Genomic DNA, 6,000 nt, shown 5'->3' on the forward strand with positions numbered 1-6,000 from the left:
GCATCATAGTCATAATCTCTATAGTTAAGTATTTGCAGACAATGAACCGTCTTTTGCTTTTTCGCTAAAGATAAACAGATTGCATTTTATAAACTCTATAAAGTAATATATTTCAATCCACACATGCATCTCAGGGGCAGATTCTGTGTAACCCTCCACTATCATAAAATATGATCTGCTTGTTACATCAATAAGTAAACCGGACGAGTTGTGTTACAACGTTTCTCCTCTATTTGTTAATTTTTTTGGTGGTTGAATATGTAAATATTGGCATTTGTACAGACAGCCCAGAGGCTGTCACTGACTCCATCCTACATTACCCATATCCTCCCACTCAAATTTATTAGGCGGTGCTGCACTGGCATCAATACCTGCGGATATCATAGTAGTTGTTATGACTAGACATTGATAGGTTGGGTGTCGGTTCAGTCTAGAAGCTCCGTGGTCGCAGATCTAATGCAGTCAATTCTTCTTCAACGATGACCAATGCTTAGCATAATGTGTCCACTGATCCCTTTACTGAAGAGACAGGCCACTTCAGAAATATCAGCACACTTGCCACCACAATTCCTCTCTTTGAACAGCACATTTTCTCTAACGACCTAATTTATGAACCTCTGTACAGCGATAAGGAGAAGCTCATATATACCCAAGCTGAAAAGAACTCAAAAATAGGTGTACGGCGACCAATTCCCAGCACAATTCTAACCTTTCTAATGACTGAGTTGCAGGAGCTTGGTGCACTAGTCCTGCTGGTTTACCTGTAGGTGTTCCAACAGGCTGTATCTCTCTCCCTGTAAGTGTCCCGACCAGCTGTATCTCTCTCCCTTCCACTGCTCCACAGGCTCATATGTTGATTGGCAGCCAGCCTTTCAGGCATTTCTGGTTTGAATCGAAAGCCGAAGGCGCACATGCAACCCAAACAAGATGGATCACTGAGCTATCAAACGTCTATTGCTGCAGAACTAATGTATTGTGAAGTTGGCGTGATAACACAAGTTGCAGAATGTATATGCTGTGCGTGACGTACTGCAGGACAAACAGCTTTAGCACCCAGCGCATCCCATATTCTCAGGATGGTGGTGAGAACTTTTTTAGGAAAATATAGCTCCTGGGTCAAAGCAAGTAGAAGAAGATCAAGGTAGTATAGAGAGAAATAGAACACACCCATGCAAGACCGGCATAGATAATTGCCTATTCTTCAGGTTTATGACAGGCTCGTACTTTCTCCATTTCCGATAGTGCATCCAAGTGCAGGGCTGAGACATCAACATTCACAACGAACCCTCCCAAGTCACGGGAACAAAGATAGTGTTGGGCTGTCCAAATGGGCCGTCCTTAAAGTGGACAAGACGGAACCCAAAAGCCCGATTGCCAATTACGCGCCATCATTTTAACATAAAAGCTGATGCAAGCCAATTAAAAAGAAGGACGTGGCCTAAAGTCCCCTTCTCAAACTGTATCGATTCCAAAAGGCCCTCGCATGGTGAGTGCAACACATGCCAGGCGAGACCTAAAAAGGGCTTCACTGAGGACTTTGTTGCTTGCTGTAAATCTGCTCCCCACCCAGCCAGAACTGAAAAATAGGGGGACAGCGGCTGCTGTAGAAGAGGCCCTCAGCTGGCCCAGCCCCACTAGCCTCTCCTGAAAATTCTTCTCTGTGCCTGCCCAGAGGTCCTGGGCCCCTCCTTTACAGCTCTGCTCTTTTCTCTGTACCAGGGCCTGCAAGAGGAGCAAGAGGAGCCTGGACTGCTTCTGAACTCCACAACCATCAAGTAAGTTGGGAAAATAAAACACCTGGTGCATTTTTTTTAAATAACCGGAAAATGTTGAATGGCTTATCTGCTGTTTTGTTGTTATTTTTTTAAGGTGTACCACTGCTTTGTCTGTGTTTAGGGATGTGGTGTATTAAAACAAGCATTTGCAATGCAATAGGTCTCGCATTACTGAAAGCTTGACCTATTGGCGTTGCAAATAATAATACAACACCAAAAGCTCAAACTTTCAGTAATGCGAGACCTATTGCATTGCAAATTGTTGCTTTTTTAGGCAAAAGGAGATTAAGTGATTTGCCCAGAATCAAAGGATGCTTGAGCCTCCTGCCAGACCCGAACGTGGTTACGTTAAATAAGAAGACTAGGAAACAAATGGTTTATGATTCCACTTATAAGCGTATTTGTAATATTCTGTGATTGAAAACATGTCCCTCATTGTAAATGAATTAAATGTCAACAACTTATATATTAAACCTCAAATAAACATGTTTATTGATTGTTTGAATTAAATACCGTTATAAGCTGTAACTGGTCAGTGAAATGCCAAACGTACAAAAAATTGGTATGTTTTGCTATTTCTAGCCACACCTCTGACTCCGCCCACTGATCCAATCCTCTGTTTATTCCCGCCCCCTGATTCTCGGCCCACAGTTCCCCTACTTTTTTTCCCCCACTTCGACCACTGCTTAGAGTGCATTGGCATGAACAGAGTGGTGCAGCGTATAGTTGAGTGTTGCACAGTGCAGTGGCGTCAAGTGCAGTGGCGTCAAGTGCAGTGGTGTAGAGTGCAGTGGCTTAGAGTACAGTGGCATAGAGTGGGATGGTTCAGAGTAGAGTGGCATAGCGTGCAGTGGCGTAGAATGGAGTGGTACAGAGCAGAGTAAAGTGGCATGGAGTAGAGTGGCATAGAGTGGAGGTGCATAGAGTGCAGTGGTGCAGAGAATATTAGAGTGGTGTAGAGTGCAGTGCTGTAGAGTGCAATGGAGTAGAGTGTTGCTATTATAAATACTATTAGTAGTATATCACTAGTAGCTATGGTGTTAGTGATAGTAATAGTAATAGTAGGAGTGGTAATGATGTTTTTGGTAGTAGTCATATTAGAAGTAGTAGCAGTAATAATGGTGTTAGTGGTACTACTAGTAGCAGTAATGTTTGTAGTAGTAGTAGTAATGGTGTCAATGGCAGTAGTAGAAGTAGAAGTAGTAGTAATGGGTTTAGTGCTAGTAGTTGTAGCAGTAATGGTGTTAGTGGTAGTAGTCACAATAGTACCACATAGACGTACCCTATGCACACACACAATATTTTTGTACACGTAGGTGGTAGTACATAAAATTCATAGAAATGCAAACATGCAGAAAAACAGTTATTATTGACAAAAAATGGAGAGAAAAAAAGGAGTGTGACCTGGTAATGGAGGTCCATTACCAGGAACACGGCGACCCGGGAACAGCTCCTCTGAGTACAAGAAGAAACTAACAAAGACATTCCACGAGGGTATAGAGCTACCTCTGATCCTCCGTCTTTATTCAGCGCTTCATTAGACCCTAAGAATTTCGGAGTGACTGGCTCCTTTTAGATATTTATTACAGTTCCCGGGCATAAGCAAGAAGCGCACTTCGCTTCAAGTCCACTTCCTCTCATCCATATTGGAAATTTAAGACGGTCTTGGGCCCCACCGGGTCGGAAGTATCACCGGCAGAGCGACCTTTGGCTCAAACACAGCTACCTAGAGTCCACTTCCTCTCATCCATATTGGAAATTTAAGACGGTCTTGGGCCCCACCGGGTCGGAAGTATCACCGGCAGAGCGACCTTTGGCTCAAACACAGCTACCTAGAGCCCTGAAGATTCGCGTGAGCGATGAAACACGTGTCGGCTGGCTGTTGTTAAGCCTTGAAAATTAAAAAAGGACCAAAGGATCATCCCTTGTCACACTCCTTTTTTTTCCATTTTTGTCAATAATAACTGTTTCTCTGCATGTTTGCATTTCTATTAATTTTATGTCGCCGTGTTCCTGGTAATGGACCTCCATTACCAGGTACACGGCGACCCAGGAACAGCTCCTCTGAGTACAAGAAGAAACTAACAAAGACATACCACAAGGGTATAGAGCTACCTCTGATCCTCCGTCTTTATTCAGCGCTTCATTAGACCCTAAGAATTTCAGAGTGACTGGCTCCTTTTAGATATTTATTATAGTTCCCGGGCATAAGCAAGAAGCGCACTTCGCTTCAAGTCCACTTCCTCTCATCCATATTGGAAATTTAAGACGGTCTTTGGCCCCACCGGGTCGGAAGTATCACCGGCAGAGTGACCTTTGGCTCAAACACAGCTACCTAGAGTCCACTTCCTCTCATCGATATTGGAAATTTAAGACGGTCTTGGGCCCCACCGGGTCGGAAGTATCACCGGCAGAGCGACCTTTGGCTCAAAGACAGCTAGCTAGAGCCCTGAAGATTCGTGTGAGCGATGAAACACGTGTCGCTGGCTGTTGTTAAGCCTTGAAAATTAAAAAAGGACCAAAGGATCATCCCTTGTCACACTCCTTTTTTTCCCCATTTTTTGTCAATAATAACTGTTTCTCTGCATGTTTGCATTTCTATACTACCACCTACGTGTACAAAAATATTGTGTGTGTGCATAGGGTACGTCTATGTGGTAATTGTAAGGTTTTGCCAGCTTGCTGACACAACCATTGAGTGGTTACATGGTTTTTCCGCTCACCCAGTTGCACCACAAATTACTGTCCATTAGTGCTTCCATACAGGCAGTGCACCCATTGCTAGATTGACCTCTAAAAACCATTCTCTCCTTTTCGTAGTCACAATAGTAGTGTTAGCAGTAGTAAAGATGGTGGTAGCTATACTTGTAGCAGTAATAGTAGTAGTAGGAATAGGAGTAATGGTGTTAGTGGTAGCAGTAGTAATGGTAGCAGGAGTAGAGCTGATGCCACAGGCTTACTTAGCCTCAGTTTGAGTTCTGCGGGGTCTTAAAGAGAAGCCACTTTCATGGGTTTGGTCAATGTTTCACAGAGGCCCTGCACTGGCAAGGAAGGTATTTTGGAGAGAGAAAAACAACTGGGCAGACACAAAGGGCCCTATTCACAGAATGAACTTAAGACTCAATTCTAAACTTACTACTATTTTGGTATTCACAGAATGCACTTACTACTTTTGACATTCACAGAATGAACTTACTACTTTTGGTATTCACAGAATTTAGGATTCTGTCTTAAGTCTGTCTTAAGACAAACTTAAGACAGACTTAAGACACACTTAAGACAGACTTAAGACAAAATCCTAACTTCTGTGAATACCAAAAGTAGTAAGTGCATTCTGTGAATACCAAAATAGTAGTAAGTTTAGGATTGAGTCTTAAGTTCATTCTGTGAATCGGGCCCAATGTTGTACTTGTTAAATGATATTTGGGGATAAGAGATAATGTTGCAGTGTTCTTTATTTAGAAGGCATGCAGAATCACGGACACAATTTACAGTAAAATATATGTTTTCTGTACCACAACAATGGACCTATCGGCTGTTATAGATCATCCGATTTTCTTACATTTTTGGGCAGATGGGTGGGAGGGAAAAGAAGCAAAGTGTAAGGCATGGCATATTTATGTTTCTAGGTTTACTAGTTCTTAATAAATCTGGGAATGCGCCAAAGACTATGGGTTGATGCATCAGAACGCCCAATCTCCACACATGGAACGCCTTCCCACCGCAGAGTAAAGCAAGACAGTGACTTGCACTGTCTTGCTTTACTCTAGATATACTATGCCCCGATGGGCCACGTAAGGTGGCTCTGCGTGGCATAGTGAACTTGTCTTAAAGGATTGTGTCACTCATGTCCCTGATAAATAATCTAGCCCTTTTTTAAAGCATGCCTCTCACCACCACTTACCGTCTAAGGCAGAAACTCTCCGGCTGGAAGCCGGTAAGGCCCTGAGGTCTGAAATGAGAGAATCCCAAAAAGTCCTAGAAGAGAAGGATGAGGCTGCTGCTGTCTGTCCCAGTACAAAACCATCTCTAGCCGGAGTCACACCCTGAACCCTAACATGAGAAGATATATCAGCCTTGAGCGGACGCCTCTGCTCCTGATACACATCAGGCCTCCCAGAGTGAGACCATTAACTCTCACCCTTCCGGGGTGGGCAGCCTTCAGACACAACGCCTGGTCTGCCTTCTTCAGATTAAATTTCTCTTCAAACAAAACTTTCTCTTC

At 43.4% G+C, this 6,000-nt stretch overlaps 1 protein-coding gene across 1 annotated transcript in view; it reads right to left on the bottom strand.

The window, feature by feature from the left end:
• LOC144768938 (proto-oncogene Mas-like) overlaps window positions 1–5,783 on the bottom strand; it is a 36,322-nt gene extending 30,539 nt beyond the window's left edge. Inside the window, exon 1 of the mRNA XM_078652945.1 lies at window positions 5,680–5,783. The gene's annotated coding sequence lies outside the window, so the exon portion shown is untranslated. The remainder of the gene's footprint in view (window positions 1–5,679) is intronic.
• Window positions 5,784–6,000: the final 217 nt, after the last annotated feature.

Source organism: Lissotriton helveticus, chromosome 1_1, assembly GCF_964261635.1.
Source record: "Lissotriton helveticus chromosome 1_1, aLisHel1.1, whole genome shotgun sequence".
In the NCBI taxonomy this organism is placed as follows: domain Eukaryota; kingdom Metazoa; phylum Chordata; class Amphibia; order Caudata; family Salamandridae; genus Lissotriton; species Lissotriton helveticus.